At 37.4% G+C, this 24,890-nt stretch overlaps 1 protein-coding gene across 18 annotated transcripts in view; it reads left to right on the top strand.

Moving 5' to 3' along the window:
- LOC126951481 (calmodulin-1-like) overlaps nt 1–24,890 on the top strand; it is a 1,062,071-nt gene that overhangs the window by 976,657 nt on the left and 60,524 nt on the right. The window contains exon 1 of one of the 18 annotated variants that reach the window (XM_050785614.1): nt 21,322–21,328. The exons of the other annotated variants lie outside the window; for them this stretch is intronic. The gene's annotated coding sequence lies outside the window, so the exon portion shown is untranslated. Of the gene's footprint in view, nt 1–21,321; nt 21,329–24,890 lie in introns of those variants that run through there. 18 annotated transcript variants of the gene reach the window in all.

Genomic DNA, 24,890 nt, shown 5'->3' with positions numbered 1-24,890 from the left:
ATATTCTATTTTTAGTAATTCACTTGAGTTGGACTATTTTCTATGGACCTTTATACCACTTCACACAAACTGCCTTTTAGTGTATTCCACATTCTATCTAAATAATCTAATGATTCTTTAATTTCAAATATGTTATCAGTCTTGGAATTTTCATTTGAACATTTTGATTAAATAGATTTCCCAATTATTGATAGAGTACTCCATTTAATCTATTTTTCACAGATTTTTGCCCGATTTCTTGAATCTATTAATCATAGTTTCTATTAAAAATTTTTTCCCAAGAGGGGCACACCCAAAATGGCTGAATATAAACAGCTCCAGCCTCCAGCTCCCAGTGTGAGCAACACAGAAGATGGGTGATTTCTGCATTTTCAGCTGAGGTACTGGGTTCATCTCACCGGGGCATGTCAGACAGTTGGTGCTGGTCCATGGGTGCAGCCTGACCAGCGAGAGCAGAAGCAGGGTGAGACAGCGCCTCATTTGGGAAGCACAAGGAGGGAAGGGAATTCCTTTTCCTAGCCAAAGGAAATTGAGACACACAACACCTGGAAAATTGGGTAACTCCCACCCTAATACTGTGCTTTACCAAGGGTCTTAGCAAATGGCACACCAGGAGATTATATCTCACACCTGGGCCAGAGGGACCCACGCCCACAGAGCCTCCCTCATTGCTAGCACACCAGTCTGAGATCTAACTGCAAGGTGGCAGAAACTGGGGGAGGGGTGTCTGCCATTGCAGAGGCCTAAGTAGGTAAACAAAGCCACTGGGAAGCTAGAATTTGGTGGAACCCACCACAGCACAAGGAGGTCAGCCTGCCTCTGTAGACTCCTCCTCTGGAGACAGGACATAGCTAAAGAAAAAGCAGCAGAAACTTCAGCAGAGGTAAATGCCCCTATCTGAACAGCTTTGAAGAGAGTGATGGATCTCCCAGCACGGTGGTTGAGATCTGAGAACGGACAGACTGCCTGACTGCCTGCTCAAATGGGTCCCTGACCCCTGAGTAGCCTAACTGGAAGACATCCCCCATTAGGTGCAGACTGACACCTCACACCTCACGTGGCAGGCTACAGCCCTGAGACGAAGTTTCCAGAGCAAGAATCAGTCAGCAATATTCCCTGTTCAGCAATATTCTATCTTCTGCAGCTCTCTGCTGCTGATACCCAGGCAAACAGGGTCTGGAGTAGACCTCAAGCAAACTCCAACAGACCTACAGCTGTGGGTCCTGACTGTTAGAAGGAAAACTAACAAACAGAAAGGACACCCACATCAAAACCCCATCAGTACGTCATGATCATCAAAGACCAAAGGCAGATAAAACCACAAGATGGGGAAAAAGCAGGGCAGAAAAGCTGGAAATTCAAAAAGTCAGAGTGCATCTCCCCCTCCAAAAGAACGCAGCTCATCGCCAGCAACGGAATAAAGCTGGACAGAGAATGACTTTGACAGGTCAACAGAAGAAGGCTTCAGTCGATCAAACTTCTCAGAGCTAAAGGAGGAACTACGTAACCAGCGCAAAGAAACTAAAAACCTTGAAAAAAGATTTGATGCATGGCTAATTAGAATAACCAATGTAGAGAAGTCCTTAAAAGAACTGATAGAGATGAAAACCATAACATGAGAACTACGTGACAAATGCACAAGCTTCAGTAACCGAATAGATCAACTGGAAGAAAGAGCATCAGCAATTGAAGATCAAATAAATGAAATGAACTGAGAAGAGATGTGTAGAGAAAAAAGAGTAAAAAGAAATGAACAAATTCTCCAAGAAATATGGGATTATGTGAAAATATCAAATCCACATCTGATTGGTGTGCCTGAAAGTGACAGGGAAAATGGAACCAAGTTGAAAAACACTCTTCAGGATATCATCCAGGAGAACTTCTCCAATCTAGTAAGTCAGGCCAACATTCAAATTCAGGAAATACAGAGAATGCCACAAAGATACTCCTCGAGAAGAGCAACTCCAAGACACATAATTGCCAGATTCACCAAAGTTGAAATGAAGGAAAAAATCTTAAGGGCAGCCAGAGAGAAAGGTCGGGTTACCCACAAAGGGAAGCCCATCAGACTAACAGCAGATCTCTCGGCAGAAACTCTCCAAGCCAGAAGAGAGTGGGGGCCAATATTCAACATTCTTAAAGAAAAGAATTTTCAGCCCAGAATTTCATATCCAGCCAAACTAAGTTTCATAAGTGAAGGAGAAATAAAATCCTTTACAGCCAAGCAAATGCTTAGAGATTTTGTCACCACCAGGCCTGCCCTACAAGAGATCCTGAAGGAAGCACTAAACATGGAAAGGAACAACCAGTACCAGCCATCGCAAAAACATGCCAAAATGTAAAGACCATCGATGCTAGGAAGAAACTGCATCAACTAACGAGCAAAATAACCAGCTAATATCATAATGACAGGATCACACATAACAATATTAACCTTAAATGTAAATGGACTAAATGATCCAATTAAAAGGTACAGACTGGCAAATTGGAAAAAGAGTCAAGACCCATCAGTTTGCACTATCTAGGAAGCCCATCTCACATGCAGAGACATACATAGGCTCAAAATAAAGGGATGGAGGAAGATCTACCAAGCAAATGGAAAACAAAAAAAAGCAGGGGTTGCAAACCTAGTCTCTGATAAAACAGACTTTAAACCATGAAAGGTCAAAAGAGACAAAGAAGGCCATTACATAATGGTAAAGGGATCAATTCAACAGGAAGAGCTAACTATCCTAAATATATATGCACCCAATACAGGGGCACACAGATTCATAAAGCAAGTCCTTAGAGACTTACAAAGAGGCTTAGACTCCCATACAATAATAATGGGAGACTTCAACATCCCACTGTCAACATTAGAGAGATTAATGAGACAGAAAGTTAACAAGGATATCCAGGAATTGAACTCAACTCTGCAACAAGCAGATCTAATAGACATCTACAGAACTCTACACCCAAAATCAACAGAATATACATTCTTCTCAGCACCACATCGCACTTATTCCAAAATTGACCACATAGTTAGAAGTAAAGCACTCCTCAGCAAACGTAAAAGAACAGAAATTATAGCAAACTGTCTCTCAGACCACAGTGCAATCAAACTAGAATTCAGGACTAAGAAACTCACTCAAAACCACTCAACTACATGGAAACTGAACAACCTGCTCCTGAATGACTACTGGGTACATAACAAAATAAAGGCAGAAATAAAGATGTTCTTTGAAACCAATGAGAACAAAGATACAACATACCAGAATCTCTGGGACACATTTAAAGCAGTGTGTAGAGGAAAATTTATAGCACTAAATGCCCACAAGAGAAAGCAAGAAAGATAAAAAATTGACACCCTCACATCACAATTATAAGAACAAGAGAAGCAAGAGCAAACACATTCAAAAACTAGCAGTAGGCAAGAAATAACTAAGATCAGAACAGAACTGAAGGAGACAAAGACACAAAAAAAACCTCCAAAAAATCAATGAATCCAGGAGCTGGTTTTTTGAAAAGATCAACAAAATTAATAGACCGCTAGCAAGACTAATAAAGAAGAAAAGAGAGAAGAATCAAATAGACACAATGAAAAATGATAAAGGGAATCTCACCACCGACCCGACAGAAATACAAATTACCATCAGAGAATACTACAAACACCTCTATGCAAATAAACTAGAAAACCTAGAAGAAATGGATAATTTCCTGGACACTTACACTCTCCCAAGACTAAACCAGGAAGAAGTTGAATCCCTGAATAGACCAATAGCAGGCTCTGAAATTGAGACAATAATTAATAGCCTACCAACCAAAAAAGTCCAGGACCAGACGGATTCACAGCCGAACTCTACCAGAGATACAAGGAGGAGTGGGTATCATTCCTTCTGAAACTATTCCAATCAATAGAAAAAGAGGGAATCTTCCCTAACTCATTTTATGAGGCCAACATCATACTGATACGAAAGCCTGACAGAGAGACAACAAAAAAAGAGAATTTTAGACCAATATACCTGATGAACATCGATGTAAATATCCTCAATAAAATACTGGCAAACCAAATCCAGCAGCACATCCAAAAGCTTCTACACCATGATCGAGTGGGCTTCATCCCTGGGATGCAAGGCTGGTTCAACATACGCAAATCAATAAATGTAATCCAGCATATAAACAGAACCAAATACAAAAACCATATGATTATCTCAATAGATGCAGACAAGGCCTTTGACAAAATTCAACAGCCCTTCATGCTAAAAACTCTCAATAAATTTGGTATTGATGGAACGTATCTCAAAATAATAAAAGCTATTTATGACAAACCCACAGCCAATATCATACTGAATGGGGAAAAAGTGGAAGCATTCCCTTTGAAAACTGGCACAAGACAGGGATGCCCTCTCTCACCACTCCTATTCAACATAGTGTTGGAAGTTCTGGCTAGGGCAATCAAGCAAGAGAAAGAAATAAAGGTTATTCAGTGAGGAAAAGAAGAAGTCAAATTATCCCTGTTGGCAGATGACATGATTGTATATTTAGAAAACCCCATCATCTCAGCCCAAAATCTCCTTAAGCTGATAAGCAACTTCAGCAAAGTCTCAGGATACAAAATCAATGTGCAAAAATCACAAGCATTCTTATACACCAGTAACAGACAAACTGAGAGCCAAATCATGAATGAACTCCCATTCACAATAGCTTCAAAGAGAATAAACTACCTAGGAATCCAACTTAAAAGGAATGTAAAGGATCTCTTCAAGGAGAACTACAAACCACTGCTCAATGAAGTAAAAGAGGACACAAACAAATGAAAGAACATTCCATGCTCATGGATAGGAAGAATCAATATTGTGAAAATGGCCATATGTCCAAGGTAATTTATAGATTCAATGCCATCCCCATTAAGCTACCAATGAGTTTCTTCACAGAATTGGAAAAAACTGCTTTCAACTTCATGTGGAACCAAAAAAGACCCTGCATTGCCAAGACAATCCTAAGCCAAAAGAACAAAGCTGGAGGCATCATGGTACCTGACTTCAAACTATACTACAAGGCTACAGTAACCAAAATAGCATGTTACTGGTACCAAACCAGAGATACAGACCAAAGAAACAGAACAAAACCCTCAGAAATAATACCATACATTTACAGCCATGTGATCTTTGACAAACCTGACAAAAACAAGAAATGGGGAAAGGATTCCCTCTTTAATAAATAGTGCTGGGAAAATTGGTTAGCTATAAGTAGAAAGCTGAAACTGGATCCTTTCCTTACTCCTTATATGAAAATTAATTCAAGATGGATTAGAGCCTTAAATGTTAGACCTAAAACTATAAAAACCCTAGTAGAAAACCTAGGTAATACCATTCAGGACATAGGCATGGGCAAGGACTTCATGTCTAAAACACCAAAAGCCATGACAACAAAAGCCAAAATTGACAAATGGGATCTAATTAAACTAAAGAGCTTCTGCACAGCAAAAGAAACTACCATCAGAGTGAACAGGCAGCCTACAGGATGGGAGAACATTTTTGCAATCTACTCATCTGACAAAGGGCTAATATCCAGAACCTATAAAGAACTCAATCAAATTTATGAGAAAAAAACAAACAACCCCATCAAAAAGTGGGCAAAGGATATGAACAGACACTTCTCAAAAGAAGACATTCATACAGCCAACAGACACATGAAAATATGCTCATCATCACTCACCATCAGAGAAATGCAAATCGAAACCACAATGAGATACCATCTCACACCAGTTAGAATGGCAATCATTAAAAAATCAGGAAACAACAGGCACTGGAGAGGATGTGGAGAAATAGGAACACTTTTACATTGTTGGTGGGACTGTGAACTAGTTCAACCATTGTGGAAAACAGTATGATGAATCCTCAAGGATCTAGAACTAGAAATACCATTTGACTCAACCATCCCATTACTGGGTATATACCCGAAGGATTATAAATCATGCTGCTATAAAGACACATGCACATGTATGTTTATTGCAGTACTATTCACAATAGTGAAGACTTGGAATCAACCCAATGTCCATCAGTGATAGACGGGATTAAGAAAATGTGGCACATATACACCATGGAATACTATGCAGCCATAAAAAAGGATGAGTTCATGTCCTTTGTAGGGACATGGATGCAGCTGGAAACCATCATTCTCAGCAAACTATCGCAAGAACAGAAAACCAAATACCGCATGTTCTCATTTATAGTTGGGAATTGAACAATGAGATCACCTGGACACAGGAAGGGGAACATCACACACCGGGTCCTATTGTGGGGAGGGGGGAGAGGGGAGGGGTAGCATTAGGAGATATACCTAATGTAAACGGCGAGTTAATGGGTGCAGCACACCAGCATGGCACATATATACATAGGTAAGAAACCTGCACATTGTGCACATGTATCCTAGAACTTAAAATATAATAATAATAATAATAAAATTCCCAGTTAAAGCCAATTTTTGGAACACTTGCAAAAGTGTTGCTATGGGTTTTTTTTTTTCCTTTGCTCTTGGAAATAAAGTTTTATCATAGGTTTATGGTATTTTTTCATTAAATACCAGACAAAGCACGTAAAAAATAGAGACTGCACTGATGAAATTATTTTTCTCTAGCAAGGGTTCATTCACTCTTCCCTTCCTGGTGAGAAATAATCATATCTGTTTATCTTGATATAATGAGACCGGGCTAAATCAAGGCAAGATTGCCACCCTAATGTGTCTACTCTCGCCCTGTGGAGTTTTTAGCCAACAGCCTTTCATAGTCTGTATCCCCCTGTCCTTCACTGTCATGACTTAATCACTATTTTCAGTCTCACCCTCAAAGATCTCTGATCTTCTTTCCAGTAGCTTTCTGTTTAGGTTATTAATCTCAAGCTCTATGCAGTTTTGGTGCTCAACAAATGTCCTGGAGATGAAATGAATTGGCCAAATGTTTCAAGCCTCCCCTCCCCATTGGTGGTCTCAACTCATGCAGTTTTATTCTTGCCAAACATTAACAAATGTCCACATGCAAAATGAGCTGTCAAAGACCCACTCACATTCAGAGGTGCTTGCGTCTAGATTCTAAGGCCCTGGAGCTCTCATTGCTTTAGCAATTCTTCAGTGACTTCATACACATCATTTCTCTATTTAACTTGCTCTACTAATTTTGGTAAGCATGAATATTTGCCTGCTAATAGATAGTCCAACCAATTTGAAGGTAAAGTTAATGGTTTAAATGTAAACCTATTAGTTGGGTCAAATGTATTTGGGTATATGGTAAGCATTTTTTTCTTTTCCAAAGAGTTAACTAATTAATCTCTACTATATCATTTACTAAATAATGATTTTCCTATTGCTGTGAAGTATATTCTTTTTTACATTAAAATTAAACATAAAGTTGCAATGGTTTCTATCAATATATACCTTCTTCAGAGCCACACTTAAAATAAAACTGTGACACGTTAAAATATATATTTATATTTGACTGGCAAATCTTCACTATTACTTTCAATTTTCATCATTTTTGTGGGTAGTCCCATGTAGTTATTATTTTAGGTAAATAAGTATTGAACCTAGTGATTTTTTTTTTAAATCAAAGAAGAAACAAATACTGGAGTTTTGAATAAAACAATAAAATTAAAACTCCTTTGTAGTCAATCAATATTTTTACTACCTTAAAACTTCTTATTCAAGGACTGGTACATATCTCTCTATAATTTTTAATAATTTTTTATAATTTTTACAATGTGGTTTTACTTATTTCTTTATCTGTTTATGAACTGATATTTTATAATGAATGCTGTGAGTGAGATGATTCTTTAAGAATAACTTACAAAACGACTCTGTCTGACAGCTTTGAAGAGAGCAGTGGATCTCCCAACACGGAGGTTGAGATCTGAGAAGGGACAGACTCCCTGCTCAAGTGGGTCCCTGACCCCTGAGTAGCCTAACTGGGAGACATCCCCCACTAGGGGCAGTCTGACACCCCACACCTCACAGGGTGGAGTACACCCCTGAGAGGAAGCTTCCAAAGCAAGAATCAGACAGGTACACTCGCTGTTCAGAAATATTCTATCTTCTGCTGCCTCTGCTGCTGATACCCAGGCAAACAGGGTCTGGAGTGGACCTCAAGCAATCTCCAACAGACCTACAGCTGAGGGTCCTGACTGTTAGAAGGAAAACTATCAAACAGGAAGGACACCTACACCAAAACCCCATCAGTACATCACCATCATCAAAGACCAGAGGCAGATAAAACCACAAAGATGGGGAAAAAGCAGGGCAGAAAAGCTGGAAATTCAAAAAATAAGAGCGCATCTCCCCCGGCAAAGGAACGCAGCTCATCGCCAGCAACGGATCAAAGCTGGACGGAGAATGACTTTGACGAGATGAGAGAAGAAGGCTTCAGTCCATCAAATTTCTCAGAGCTAAAGGAGGAATTACGTACCCAGCGCAAAGAAACTAAAAATCTTGAAAAAAAAAGTGGAAGAATTGATGGCTAGAGGAATTAATGCAGAGAAGGTCATAAATGAAATGAAAGAGATGAAAACCATGACACGAGAAATACGTGACAAATGCACAAGCTTCAGTAACCGACTCGATCAACTGGAAGAAAGAGTATCTGCGATTGAGGATCAAATGAATGAAATGAAGCGAGAAGAGAAACCAAAAGAAAAAAGAAGAAAAAGAAATGAACAAAGCCTGCAAGAAGTATGGGATTATGTAAAAAGACCAAATCTACGTCTGATTGGGGTGCCTGAAAGTGAGGGAGAAAATGGAACCAAGTTGGAAAACACTCTTCAGGATATCATCCAGGAGAACTTCCCCAACCTAGTAGGGCAGGCCAACATTCAAATCCAGGAAATACAGAGAACGCCACAAAGATACTCCTCGAGAAGAGCAACTCCAAGACACATAATTGCCAGATTCACCAAAGTTGAAATGAAGGAAAAAATCTTAAGGGCAGCCAGAGAGAAAGGTCGGGTTACCCACAAAGGGAAGCCCATCAGACTAACAGCAGATCTCTCGGCAGAAACTCTCCAAGCCAGAAGAGAGTGGGGGCCAATATTCAACATTCTTAAAGAAAAGAATTTTCAACCCAGAATTTCATATCCAGCCAAACTAAGTTTCATAAGTGAAGGAGAAATAAAATCCTTTACAGATAAGCAAATGCTTAGAGATTTTGTCACCACTAGGCCTGCCTTACAAGAGACCCTGAAGGAAGCACTAAACATGGAAAGGAACAACCGGTACCAGCCATTGCAAAAACATGCTAAAATGTAAAGACCATCGAGGCTAGGAAGAAACTGCATCAACTAACGAGCAAAATAACCAGTTAATATCATAATGGCAGGATCAAGTTCACACATAACAATCTTAACCTTAAATGTAAATGGACTAAACGCTCCAATTAAAAGACACAGACTGGCAAACTGGATAAAGAGTCAAGACCCATCAGTCTGCTGTATTCAGGAGACACATCTCACATGCAGAGACATACATAGGCTCAAAATAAAGGGATGGAGGAAGATTTACCAAGCAAATGGAGAACAAAAAAAAGCGGGGGTTGCAATACTAGTCTCTGATAAAACAGACTTTAAACCATCAAAGATCAAAACAGACAAAGAAGGCCATTACATAATGGTAAAGGGATCAATTCAACAGGAAGAGCTAACTATCCCAAATATCTATGCACCCAATACAGGAGCACCCAGATTCATAAAGCAAGTCCTTAGAGACTTACAAAGAGACTTAGACTCCCATACAATAATAATGGGAGACTTCAACACTCCACTGTCAACATTAGACAGATCAACGAGACAGAAAGTTAACAAGGATATCCAGGAATTGAACTCATCTCTGCAGCAAGCAGACCTAATAGACATCTATAGAACTCTCCACCCCAAATCAACAGAATATACATTCTTCTCAGCACCACATCGTACTTACTCCAAAATCGACCACGTAATTGGAAGTAAAGCACTCCTCAGCAAATGTACAAGAACAGAAATTATAACAAACTGTCTCTCAGACCACAGTGCAATCAAACTAGAACTCAGGACTAAGAAACTCAATCAAAACCGCTCAACTACATGGAAACTGAACAACCTGCTCCTGAATGACTACTGGGTACATAACGAAATGAAGGCAGAAATAAACATATTCTTTGAAACCAATGAGAACAAAGATACAACATACCAGAATCTCTGGGACACATTTAAAGCAGTGTGTAGAGGGAAATTTATAGCACTAAATGCCCACAAGAGAAAGCAGGAAAGATCTAAAATTGACACTCTAACATCACAATTAAAAGAACTAGAGAAGCAAGAGCAAACACATTCGAAAGCTAGCAGAAGGCTAGAAATAACTAAGATCAGAGCAGAACTGAAGGAGATAGAGACACAAAAAACTCTCCAAAAAATCAATGAATCCAGGAGTTGGTTTTTTGAAAAGATCAACAAAATTGACAGACCACTAGCAAGACTAATAAAGAAGAAAAGAGAGAAGAATCAAATCGACGCAATTAAAAATGATAAAGGGGATATCACCACCGACCCCACAGAAATACAAACTACCATCAGAGAATACTATAAACACCTCTACGCAAATAAACTGGAAAATCTAGAAGAAATGGATAATTTCCTGGACACTTACACTCTCCCAAGACTAAACCAGGAAGAAGTTGAATCCCTGAATAGACCAATAGCAGGCTCTGAAATTGAGGCAATAATTAATAGCCTACCAACCAAAAAAGTCCAGGACCAGATGGATTCACAGCTGAATTCTACCAGAGGTACAAGGAGGAGTGGGTACCATTCCTTCTGAAACTATTCCAATCAATAGAAAAAGAGGGAATCCTCCCTAACTCATTTTATGAGGCCAACATCATCCTGATACCAAAGCCTGGCAGAGACACAACAAAAAAAGAGAATTTTAGACCTATATCCCTGATGAACATCGATGCAAAAATCCTCAATAAAATACTGGCAAACCGGATTCAGCAACACATCAAAAAGCTTATCCACCATGATCAAGTGGGCTTCATCCCTGGGATGCAAGGCTGGTTCAACATTCGCAAATCAATAAACATAATCCAGCATATAAACAGAACCAAAGACAAGAACCACATGATTATCTCAATAGATGCAGAAAAGGCTTTTGACAAAATTCAACAGCCCTTCATGCTAAAAACGCTCAATAAATTCGGTATTGATGGAACGTACCTCAAAATAATAAGAGCTATTTATGACAAACCCACAGCCAATATCATACTGAATGGGCAAAAACTGGAAACATTCCCTTTGAAAACTGGCACAAGACAGGGATGCCCTCTCTCACCACTCCTATTCAACATAGTGTTGGAAGTTCTGGCTAGGGCAATTAGGCAAGAGAAAGAAATCAAGGGTATTCAGTTAGGAAAAGAAGAAGTCAAACTGTCCCTGTTTGCAGATGACATAATTGTATATTTAGAAAACCCCATTGTCTCAGCCCAAAATCTCCTTAAGCTGATAAGCAACTTCAGCAAAGTCTCAGGATACAAAATTAATGTGCAAAAATCACAAGCATTCTTATACACCAGTAACAGACAAACAGAGAGCCAAATCAGGAATGAACTTCCATTCACAATTGCTTCAAAGAGAATAAAATACCTAGGAATCCAACTTACAAGGGATGTAAAGGACCTCTTCAAGGAGGACTACAAACCACTGCTCAGTGAAATAAAAGAGGACACAAACAAATGGAAGAACATACCATGCTCATGGATAGGAAGAATCAATATCGTGAAAATGGCCATACTGCCCAAGGTAATTTATAGATTCAATGCCATCCCCATCAAGCTACCAATGAGTTTCTTCACAGAATTGGAAAAAACTGCTTTAAAGTTCATATGGAACCAAAAAAGAGCCCGCATCTCCAAGACAATCCTAAGTCAAAAGAACAAAGCTGGAGGCATCACGCTACCTGACTTCAAACTATACTACAAGGCTACAGTAACCAAAACAGTATGGTACTGGTACCAAAACAGAGATATAGACCAATGGAACAGAACAGAGTCCTAGAAATAATACCACACATCTACAGCCATCTGATCTTTGACAAACCTGAGAGAAACAAGAAATGGGGAAAGGATTCCCTATTTAATAAATGGTGCTGGGAAAATTGGCTAGCCATAAGTAGAAAGCTGAAACTGGATCCTTTCCTTACTCCTTATACGAAAATTAATTCAAGATGGATTAGAGACTTAAATGTTAGACCTAATACCATAAAAATCCTAGAGGAAAACCTAGGTAGTACCATTCAGGACATAGGCATGGGCAAAGACTTCATGTCTAAAACACCAAAAGCAACGGCAGCAAAAGCCAAAATTGACAAATGGGATCTCATTAAATTAAAGAGCTTCTGCACAGCAAAAGAAACTACCATCAGAGTGAACAGGCAACCTACAGAATGGGAGAACATTTTTGCAATCTACTCATCTGACAAAGGGCTAATATCCAGAACCTACAAAGAACTCAAACAAATTTACAAGAAAAAAAAAACAAACAACCCCATCAAAAAGTGGGCAAATGATATGAACAGACATTTCTCAAAAGAAGACATTCATACAGCCAACAGACACATGAAAAAATGCTCATCATCACTGGCCATCAGAGAAATGCAAATCAAAACCACAATGAGATACCATCTCACACCAGTTAGAATGGCGATCATTAAAAAGTCAGGAAACAACAGGTGCTGGAGAGGATGTGGAGAAATAGGAACACTTTTACACTGTTGGTGGGATTGTAAACTAGTTCAACCATTATGGAAAACAGTATGGCGATTCCTCAAGGATCTAGAACTAGATGTACCATATGACCCAGCCATCCCATTACTGGGTATATACCCAAAGGAATATAAATCATTCTACTATAAAGACACATGCACACGTATGTTTATTGCAGCACTATTCACAATAGCAAAGACTTAGAATCAACCCAAATGTCCATCAGTGACAGAGTGGATTAAGAAAATGTGGCACATATACACCATGGAATACTATGCAGCCATCAAAAAGGATGAGTTTGTGTCCTTTGTAGGGACATGGATGCAGCTGGAAACCATCATTCTTAGCAAACTATCACAAGAACAGAAAACCAAACACCGCATGTTCTCACTCATAGGTGGGAACTGAACAATGAGATCACTTGGACTCAGGAAGGGGAACATCACACACCGGGGCCTATCATGGGGAGGGGGGAGGGGGGAGGGGGGAGGGATTGCATTGGGAGTTATACCTGATGTAAATGATGAGTTGATGGGTGCAGCACACCAACATGGCACAAGTATACATATGTAACAAACCTGCACGTTATGCACATGTACCCTACAACTTAAAGTATAATAATAATAAATTAAAAAAAAATAAAATAAAATAAAAAAGAATAATTTACAATAACATCTGAAGTAACTGTTTTATTGGTTTCGTCATCAGGTGTGTTTTGAAACTCTTACATTCGAAATAATACTTTTTTTTTCTTTTAAGTGTAAAAACCATCATGTACAACTCAACAATTTATTGAAACATAAACTCTGTCAAATTAAAGAAATAGGACATTACCAGCACTCCCAAGACTATCCTCTCCCTCACCTAAAGGTAATCACTATTCTAATATTTGTGGTGAGTACTCTCTTGCATTTTTATTGTATTATCACCTAACCGTACATATAAAAAGTATTCTAGTTTTTGTGAATTTTGCACACTCATAATGTTATTTTTTGACACTCTTCTTTCGTCAAAATTCCATTTGAGATCCTTCTATGCTGTTTTTGATAGCTGTAGCTTGTGAATATTTTCTGTTCTCTAGAATATTGTTGTATTTGTAATTTATTTATTCACTCTCTTGCTAATGGATATTTTTATTATTTCCATTTTTGGTGGTTATATGAATAATGCTGCATTGAATGTTTCTGTATATATTCTTTAGTAGTGTGCCTTGCCCTTGAGTAATAACCCAGATGGGAAAATTTGGGGACATTTTTTTAATATTTAATACATAATATTAAACTTTTTGCAAAGTGACATTATTGATTTATATGCACACCAGTATAGGAGATGTCCTGTTGATCCACATTTTGACAAATATTTTTAAAATTATATTTTATGGGTGAGTGCAGTGATATCACATTGCTATTTTTATAGAAATTTCCCTCATTGGAAAGATGCTTGAGCATATTTTCTCGTGATTTTCACTATTTAAATGCTCCAATTTGGAAATTTTGGTCCAGGCGTGTTCCTGACTATTCTGTCTGACATGTGACTTTTCTTCTTAATTTGTAGAAGTTTTCTCTACATATTAGTAGTATGACTCTTTTTTAGATTATGTGTTGCAACTATTTTATAACATCTTGCAGTTTCCCTTTTCATAATCTGTATGGTGTCCCTAAGATCTGAAGTGATATCTTCTCTTTCATTCCTTGTTTATTTGCCTCCATCTCTTTTTGTCTCCTGGTTAGTTTATTTTTGTATCAAATTTATTGATCTTTCCAAGAAACTAGTTTTGGTTTCAATGCTTTTTTCCATTTTTTTGACTTTCTATATTATTAACATTTGTACTTACTTATTTTTTGTTTATTTATATTTTCTACTTTCCTTATGTATAAACTTACGTAATTGATTGGAGACTTTTCATCTTCCTAATACAAAAATTCAGCACTTTGGGAGGCCAAGGCAGGCAGCTCACCTGAGGTCAGGAGTTCGAGACCAGACTGGCCAACATGGTGAAACCCTGCCTCTACCAAAAATACAAAAATTAGCCCAGTATGGTAGCGCATGCCTGTAATCCCAGCTACTTGGAAGGTTGGGGCAGGAGAATTGTTTGAACCTGGGAAGTAGAGGCTGCAGTGAGATGAGATCGTGCCATTGCACTCCAGCCTGGGTGACCGAGTGAGACTTCATCTAAAAAAAAAGATAAAAATTTAATGCTATCGTTTTTGCTCTAAGCAGTACTTTAAGTGCAGTTCACAAATTTTAACATTTTATTTATTTATTTAAAATATTAAAATATCTTTTATAATTTTTAACCCATAGGTTATTTTAAAGGGGGCTTATAAATATACTAATATTTAGAGGGTTTCCCAAATATGTTTCTGTTATTGATTCCTTATGTATTTTCCCTGCAGTTCAAAAACATACTTCATATTATTTTAATCCTCACATATTTATTGAGAATTATTTCATGGGGAGAATATGGTCTATGTATTAGTAAGTGTTCTCCAGAGAAACAGAACCAACAGGATATCTAATGATGTAGATGAAAAGATCTACTATGGTTATTGGCTCACGTGATTGTGGAGGCCGACAGTGCCATAATCTCATCTGCAGACGGGATGGCCAGGAAAGCTATTGGTACAACTCAGCCTGTGTCAAAAGGCCAAAGGCCTGAGACCCGTAGAATGGAGGTGGAGGTGGAATGGGGGCAGATTTGAGGGGGTGACAGGCACTGGGGTAAGTCCCAGAGCCCAAAGGTAGGAAAACCAGGAGCTCTGATGTCTGAGGGCAGGAGAATATGGATTCCCCAGGTCAAGAAGAAGAAGCAATTCAGTTGTCCTCTGCCTTTTTGTTCTGTTCTGGCCCATAATGAACTGGATCATGCCAGCCCATGTTGGTGAGAGCCAACTTCTTTACTCAGTCTACTGATTCAAATGCTAATCTCTTCCAAAAATATCCTTACAGACAGAGCAAGAAATATTATTTTATCAGCTGTTGGGGCATCCCTAAACTCAATCAAATCTACACATAAAATTAATCATCACAGTCCACCCTTATGAACATTCCAGCTGCACATTCCATGAATGCTTTATGTTCACTTGAAAAGTGCACTTGTTTTCCAATATTGTTGGGCAGATTATTATATAAAAGTCAATTAGGGTAAGGTTGTTAAATTTTTGGTACCCTAAAGCTTTTACTCCTAGTTCCATCAATTAATATGAGAGGAATGCTGACATTCCCAGCTATAATTATAAATTAATCTACACCTTTCTGTTTTCTTGGTTTTGATTCATGCATTTTAGAGTTTTGTTTTTAGGCATATACACATTTATGATCATTAGACTCCTGTTATCATTACAGAATGTCATTCTTTGTCCTTGCAACTATCCCTTGCCTTGAAGTCTACATTGTCTTATGGAACACAGCTGTTCCTGTTTACTTAAGATCGGTTTTCGTAGAAGATATCTCTTTTTCATTCTTTTCGGTTTAACCCATTTGTATCTATATATTTAGAAAGTGACTCTTGTAGATGGAATAAATATAATTCAATCCTGATTGTTTAAGCCAATCTGATGATCTGTAATTTAATTTGAGTGCTTAGAAAATTCTAACCATATTTAACGTATCCATCAATGTGACTGAGTTTAAAATTTATCATCATGTTACTTATTCCTTATTTTCTCTTCACCTATCTTCCTTTAAACTAACATGTATTAAAAAATGATTCAATTTTAACTCATCTTTGGCTTGTCAAACTTGTACCTGTTTATCTCATTTGTGTGTGTCTGTACGTGTGTGTGTAGGTGTGTGAAAAAAAGAGAGAGAGAAAGAAAGAAAGAAAGAAAGAGAGGGAGGGAGAGAGACTGCTCTAGGATTCTCATCCATCTTTAATGTATCATAATCAAAGATCAAATAATATTATACCACCTCAGAACAGTATGCGAGCCACAGTGTACTTTCACCTCCCTCCCTTCATCCCTTGAACTACTGGTATCACATAAGAATGTCTATACATGTTGGGAATAGACCCCTGAATCTGGCCATAAACTGGCCCCAAAACTGGTCATAAACAAAATCTCTGCAACACTGTGACATGTTTGTGATGGCCGTGATGCCCACGCTGGAAGGTTGTGGGTTTACTGGAATGAGGGCAAGGAACACCTGGCCCATCCAGGGTAGAAAACCACTTAAAGGTGTTCTTAAACCACAAACAACAGCATGAGCAATCTGTGCCTTAAGGACATGCTCCTGCTGCAAATAACTAGCCAGAGTCCATCCCTTCATTTCCCATAAGGAATACTTTTAGTTAATCTATAATCTATAGAAACAAGGCTTATCACTGGCTTGCTGTCAATAAATGGGTGGGTAAATCTCTATTCGAGGCTCTCAGTTCTGAAGGGTTTGAGACCCCTTATTTCCCACTCCACATCTCTATATTTCTGTGTGTGTGTCTTCAGTTCCTCTAGCGCTTCTGGGTTAGGGTCTCCCAGATCGAGCTGGTCTCGGCAATACACCTCTACATAATAAATACATTATGTATTTATTATGTATGTACATGTAATAAGTCAAAACATTGTGGTAATTTTTGCATCAAATAGTTATCTTTAAAAGAGTTTTAAACATGTGAAAATATTTTATATTTATCAATACATTCACCATTTCAAGTACTCTTCATTTATTTTTGTAGATTCAAGTTCCCATCCAGTGCTATTCTTTTTCTTCCCGCAAGGGTTGATATGCTGTGTTGTATAGTGCTTAGTGCTAGTTTCCTGACTATTAGTTTTCTTTAATTTTGTTCATCAGAAGTCTTTATTTTGCCTTTGCTTTTATAGACTTTTTTTTTCTGGGTATATAAGTCTAAGGCTTTTTTTCAGAATTTTAAAGATATTTTTCTATTACCTTATTATTTTGTAGTTTTTGATGAGAAATCTATTTCCACTCCTAGTTTTGCTTACGTGTATGTAATAGGATTTTTTCTCTTTGGATGATAAGATTTTTCTCTTTATCTCTGATTTTCGGTGATGTGATTATTAATATATGCCTTCATGTGGTCCTCTTTATGTTTATTCTGTTAGGGGTGTTTTGAAATTTTGGGGATCTATGAGGTCATCATTTGTATTAATTTGGAAAATTATACCCATTATTTTATCAAATATTTGTTATACATCCCTTTTGTTTTCTTCTTGGACTTAGATTTCACATGTTTTAGAGCTTGATATTTTCCACAGGCAATTCACACTCTGGTTATTTTTCTTAATCTTATTACTCCCTGTGCCTCATTTTATTATAGTTTCTTTTGTGATATCTGTTATTTTCAGAACCTTCTCTGGCAATCTCTACTAGACTACTGTTAATCTTATCCAGTATATATTTTTCAGATTATTTTCTCTAAAGGTTATATAAGTTTTTTTTCTTGAAACAAGTTCTCTCTCTGTCACCTGGGCTGGAGTGCAGTGGTACAGTCATAGCTCCCTGTAGTCTCAACCTCCTGGGATCAAATGATGCTCTCACCTCTAATAATTTCTGGTACTTGTGCATGATCATAATTTTTCATAAATTAGTTTTAAATACTTCACAAATAATGCAAGACCCTTACAGCAGTACCTGCTCATTTACCACCACTAGGTCTTTGTGCTCTGGGATCAGACATACTACTTCTACATGTGTTATAAACTCCATAGTGTGTGGTCCTTAAATTGTCTTAAAGTGGTAAGTTTTCTTGCAGTGTATTTAAGAAGTATGAAAATAAGACTGGCCTCATGTTTACAATATTCACTTTGTCTCATGTTTACAATATTTACCACTCTTCCTTCACTTATGTAGATCCAAATTTTCCTCTGTTATTTTTCTTCAATCTGAAGAAACTTTAAAATTTTTATGTAATGAAAGTCTGCTGGATAAACACATAAATTTTTATGTATCTAAAACTTCTCTATTTAATTTTCATTTTTGAAGGATATGTTCTCTGTATATGGAGAAATTCTGCTTATATAGTGTTTTGTTTTCTTACTTCATTTTAAAGATGTTCCTCCACTGTTTTCTGACTCGCATTGTTTTCAATGTGAAATTAATGAATTTTTAAAAAATTGTTGCTTCTCTGTTTGTAATTGTTTTGTGTTTTACCATAGTAAAGTCCAAGTACGGTTTTGGTTGCCTTTATTCTGATTGGGATTTAACGTTTTAGTTCTGTGTAATATTTTTCTCAAGTGAGGAAACAAAATTCAACTTTTTTATTTTAATATTTTTCCCTCTAGTGTTTCTTTTCTTCTCTCCTCTCCTTCTGGGTCTCAAATTGTACATATCTTTCATACTAATATTGCCGTAAGATCACCACTAGCTTGTTCATTGTTTCACTGTTTTTTCCTCATGGTAATGTTTACTAATCTTCTTATCTATACTTTCCAATATGTTGTTAATCCCACTGGATGAATTTTTCACATATGCTATTTTTCAGTTCTGCAGTTTCAATGTTGTTTTTTGTAGTTTTAATTTCTCTGTTGACATCCTACTCTCTTTATTCATTACGTCCATTTAATGCTTTATTTCCTTAGGTACGAATGTGATATCTACTTAAAAATAATTCTGTACTAATTTCAATAGCTCTGTCATTTCTCAGTCTCTTTCTATTGCTCTTTTCCTGGCTATATAATGTATTGGCCTCATATTTTTGGTACAATGTTTTAAAGAATTGAGTTTTTTGTTATGTACCTTTAAAAGCTATTGATTGTTTTGTTTTTCTTTTTTTCCTTAGACGGTAGTTAAATTCTGCTAGCCTTTTTGAGACTGTTTTTAGGCTTTGGCAGCAGAGGTTTAAAGAAGTAATTACTCAGTTTAATACCCAGATGCCTTGACTGTGTCCAGTTTCTGCTCTGGGTATTTGAAGCTTCTCTCTTGCTCTACAGTTTCCTCTCTTCAATATTTTCATCCATCTCATGGATCCCCAGTGGCTGTGCTCTTCCAAATTAAAACACATTCTTTTTCCTGTGCAACCAAATACACAGCCAGAAACTTTAGGGTGACGGCAAAAACCTGGAACTCTCTTGCTGGGCAGCTCTTTCTTCATGGCTCATCTGCACAAATACCAGCTGCCCCAGTCTCGCAGGTCTCTCAGCTCCACCCCCTCATCCTCAGGGGATTGTTTCACTCTGCTTAGCACTGCCTCTCTTCCTACACTCAGCCTGCAGGCAAAAGCCACCTAGATATCTTGCTTGTTTCCCATTTGTCAGAGATCACACTATCCAATATCTGAAAAGAATTGCAGTGCATAATCTTTCCAGGTGCATAGGTGTTGAAACAGATGGATGGTTAGTCTAGTGACAGATACTCCATTATGGCCAGAATCAGATATATTTCTCATTAGTTTTTAATAGCAACTTTATTTACTTTGGGCTCTGAAAACAAAGCATGAAGGGATGATCTCTTTTCTTCTATTCTCTGGAAGAACTAAGGTAATACTACTGTTATTTCATGAAAAGATTTAATAGGATTCATTGTTGAAACAAGTTTGAAATTTTCTCTTAGGTACTTTCGTAATACAAAATCCAATTTCTTTAATAGCTGAAAGACTTGTTAAGTCTTTTTTTAGTTAAAAAAAAATTACGGGAGCTCTAAAAAAATGATTTCTATGAAAGAAAAAATGTTTAACTTCGGACTTCCACAAATCCTAATATTCACTGCTTCAAAGTATATTATATTGTAAGGTAAATATTCTGCTTTCAGACAACTTATCATTTGTCTGTGGAAGGAAGGAGACCCAGACAAGCAAGGACTAAATAAGTATAACACCCACGTATTCTTTCTAAAAAAGTACTTGAAATATTTCAGCAGCTTGAGAAATGAATGAACCTTCCAAGTGAGTATTTTTATAAAAAGGAGATAAAGAATGAATACAGGCAAAGCTTTAACAAAATTGGACATTAAGAAACAAGCTACATGGGAGGTTAAAAAAAGAATTATAAAATGACATGATAGACTTAGGACATATTTATCCTCATTTATTATTTTATAATTATTGCATATAGATCAAAGATTTAATCTTACATTAAATATAAATGTTGATGGGGCATGTTTAAAACAATGTGGTATTAAAGTTAAACCACAAACATAGGCAACAACTCTTCCAGCTGCAAATGACATAAATTCAACTCAAACCAACTGAAGTGAAAAGACACTGCATGTTAAACACAGTTGACGGGAGGCTGTTGGCTTGGACCAACCACCTGCATTAGGCCCCAGCAGACCAGACCAAGCCAAAATGGAGGGACTTGTGCTATGCACCACGTAATTAAACTAAACTTTGAAACAGGCCAGTTTTCTCAAAAACAAAACTCCAGTCAATCTGAGCCAGCACAATAAGGAAGTCACTTCCATTTAACCCTATAAGAAAATAACTTTGAAATGACCAGTCTGCCTCTTGTTCTCTGTGTCTGCTTTCCTTAAGCCCTTTTCTGTCCATAAAGCCAGACTCCCTGGCTCAGCTCACTGGAACACTCATGCCATTTAAGAGAGTATATAAAATGTACATAGCTAACTGCCTAATGATAGACATTTGGAATTTCTGTTTGTGTGTGGGTGGGTGCGAGGGGGGATGTGTGGGTGTTGAGGAGCATAAGAAGGATGAAGAGAGAGTTCCTCATGTGTTTAAGTTTAGGTCTAAAACTATGTCAAAAGCAGAATATATCAAAGCACATCCTAAACCTGAAATGTTTAACTCTTTGGCCTTTTTGTTAGGGCCAAATATTTTCTATAATAACAAAAATGTTGAAAAATCTGGACCATTTGAATTTAGAAAGAAAATGTGAGGCTTTGTAAATATTGTCATTTTGAAAATATGAGGTCTTTTTTCTCCCTCATGTTGGATGTCATGGTTTTTAGGAGTTTTACCCACTGGGATGAACCTAGACAAAGAAGGAGACACAGGATATTAAGCAGTAAAGTTGGATTACGCTAAAGAGTGAGTTATAAAGGTAAATCACAACAAAGGTTGAAATGATGGGTTGTCAGCCTAGGTTAGGAGTACTTCATGATAGACTTGGAATGCTGGATTAAAGAAATTAAACTTCTATTTTAGTTAGTGAAGAACAAAGAGGACTATAGCATTTCCAAATCTCTTCTTTAGGCAGCGAATGGTTGAAATAAGTCAAGTCTGCTTTAAAATATTACATGCAGACATAAGGGTACAAGCTTTTATTATTTAGGTTTAATGCACACTGCTCTCCAGTTTTTCTTTGCAGGGAAATACTTCAATGTCTTGTTTCCTTCAGTTCTGTACAATTAATCCTGGAATGTTCAGCCAAATTCTAAAAGTAAAAATGTCTGTAAATGTAGCCTATGTTCTAAATCTCAACTTCAGGTAGAAAATAACATTCTTTTACAACTTTCAGGACATGTATCTCATAGTGTTATATATCCTCTTGATCCTGCAGATACAGTGGACATTTTATATTTCTTGCAAGTAAATTGTAAATAAATAGTACAGACTAACAGTATACCTTGAAGCTGTGACTCGGTTAAATGACCCTGTATAACAACATTAACTTAAATGTCTTATAAATTTAAACTGTTTCTTTTTTTTGGCTTTATAGCAGGATTACTGTAAACAATTTCTATACAGACCTTGAGCATTGTGGCTGATTTATACTTACTGTGTTTTATGCAGTGTGACTCCTCCATAGGTTACATTCTCACTTCTTAGGAAACTCACTTTACTGCAAGGCTTCTGTTCGTTATTGCACCATATGTACTATAAAATAGAAAAAAAGCTCTTTTAGATGTTGGCCAGTGATTTTTTTTTCACTTGACTTCTAAGACATAAAATCACCTTATGACTGAGCTGGTGCTGGAATTTACATGTTTGGCTTAAAGCTGTGAGAACTGGAGAAAAGTTGTAGGCACTAATTATGCTTAGTGCAATCATTCCTCCTCCTTTTTGTCTATTTGTAAAATCTATTACAAAATCACCTTTTCCTATTTATATGTTAAAATTATCTTGAGTATAGCTTAGTATGAACATATTGTATCAAATAATAATATTCTATACATTAAACAAATTGAACAAGTTGAGAAACTGAATAATAAACATGTTTGAATACTTAGGGAAATAAACTCTGAGTTTAGATACTTTTCAGAAGAGAAAGAGCCACTACACGGACAAAATATATTTGTTTCTCCAAGGACAAAGCATGTATCTGAACTTTAGCTGGCTCTACCCACCCCACGGAGGTGATGAGACGGGTTCATGAGTCAAGAGGATCTGTTTATTGAAAAAGGCTGATAGACAAATCTTCCGTGATAAAGTTCAAGGGAACAGATTTAGAAGAAACAGACAGAAATAACAAAACAAGTATTTTGCCTCAATATGCGGATTTTTAAAATAAGAACTACTTAACCATATTTTTTTACATAATGAAGGAAATTTTCCGTCATTTTTTAGTCTTCAAGACAGTTTGTCAAATATTGTAGAATGAATTTCTGATATAGAAGAAAAGCAAAGCCTGTCTTTTGTATGAAGAGTACAGAATCAAATCACCCTGAAAGATACAGTTTGCATCACTATATGCTCTTAATTGAATGCTAACTGAATGTTGAATGTGTTCTTAATTGAATGTTGTGACCTCATTGTTATGCTGCAGTTCATTTACCAATTCCTGCTAGAATTTATTTGGTTTTTACAGCCATTTCAAAACTTCATTACTCTCCTTGTACTCACCCTTGGCTTTCATTCATCAGCAGATGACCTTGTCTACCAATTCATTAGGAATACTGAAATTGATAGGTGAGAACCACATAAATTTATCTCTTATGCGATGTGATGATGACTCAATCTTTATTATTGCCATTATTTAGTGTAAGTGGCACCTTCTGCTGGTGTTATTAATTATATTATTATTTCCAAATAGTCTCTGTTTTTGTAGAAAGCCAGGAGTGAATAACTCTGCCCTGGGAACAAGAAACTATTTCCCTGCAGACTAAAGCGCATTCCCCAGACCTTAACTTGCCCATTCCTCTTTCAACATATTATGACTATGAGGCAGAGATGTTATATTAATATACCAGAATTCTCTTTTTGATTAGCTTGTTTTTAAAAATTTGTGAGTCTTCTTCAGGAAATTGCTGGAAAGTGCAGAGAATGAGGTACTGAACAAAGAATTTACCAGCATGGCTCAAAATCGCATGGCACTAACCTAGTGATTGGGTGAAAAGCAGACTAGGAGCCAGGTATGCCTCAGACTAACAACATATAATCTGCCTTGAACAAACTCTAGCTAGGATATTCAGAACCTGCTCCCCAAGTAGGCCTTGACCTTGGCTTAAAAAGATTTGAACTAGGGCCGGGTGCAGTGGCTCGCGCCTGTAATTCCAACACTTTGGGAGGCCGAGGCGGGCAGATCAACTGAGGTCAGGAATTGGAGACTAGCCTGGCCAACATGGCAAACCCTGTCTCTACTAAAAATAGAAAAAATTAGCTGGGCGTGGTAGCGGGTACCTGTAATCCCAGCTACTTGAGAGCTGATATAGGAGAATCACTTGAACCTGGGAGGCAGAGGTTGCAGTGAGCAGAGATCGTGCCACTGTACTCCAGCCTGGGCCACAGACCGAGACTCCATCTCAGACCAAAAAAAAAAAAGAAAAAAAATAAAAAGAAAAAGAAAAGGACTTGAACTAACATTGATATAGTTTTTGTGAACTCAAGGTTGCATCCCTAGAATGACCCCGGTACCCCTAAGGTGCCTGCCTGAGAAAACTCCAGGCTGCCCAAAGCAGTTACTGTTTGCTTCAGCCAACAGCTAAAGATGGGGCCCTTGTTCACTAGTGTGTATGGAAGGGCAGGAGTCTAACTTTGACAAGGACTATTTAGCAAGCCCAGAAGGCTTTTATGTCGATAACCTACCCTTCCTGCCTTTTGTAATTTTCACTTTCCGGACTCCACTGGCCCCCCTTGCCTCCCTCCCCATTCCCTCCTTGTCTCTTTAAGCATTCAGTCACCTCTGAATAAATTAAAGTTGAGTTCAGTTCATGCTAGACATTTTCCTACTGTAATAGTTATTACAGATTAAAATATGTCCTTCCCACTTTAAATTGTGTCCGTCTTTGTTTATCTTTGATGCCAATCTAACAAATTCTTGCTCGAGGAAGAATGTGGCACAATAGA

Source organism: Macaca thibetana, chromosome 3 (genome assembly GCF_024542745.1).
Source record: "Macaca thibetana thibetana isolate TM-01 chromosome 3, ASM2454274v1, whole genome shotgun sequence".
NCBI classification, from domain to species: Eukaryota; Metazoa; Chordata; class Mammalia; order Primates; family Cercopithecidae; genus Macaca; species Macaca thibetana.
The sequence above is the reverse complement of the archived record's forward strand: the minus strand, read 5'-3'. Positions and strand labels throughout refer to the sequence as shown.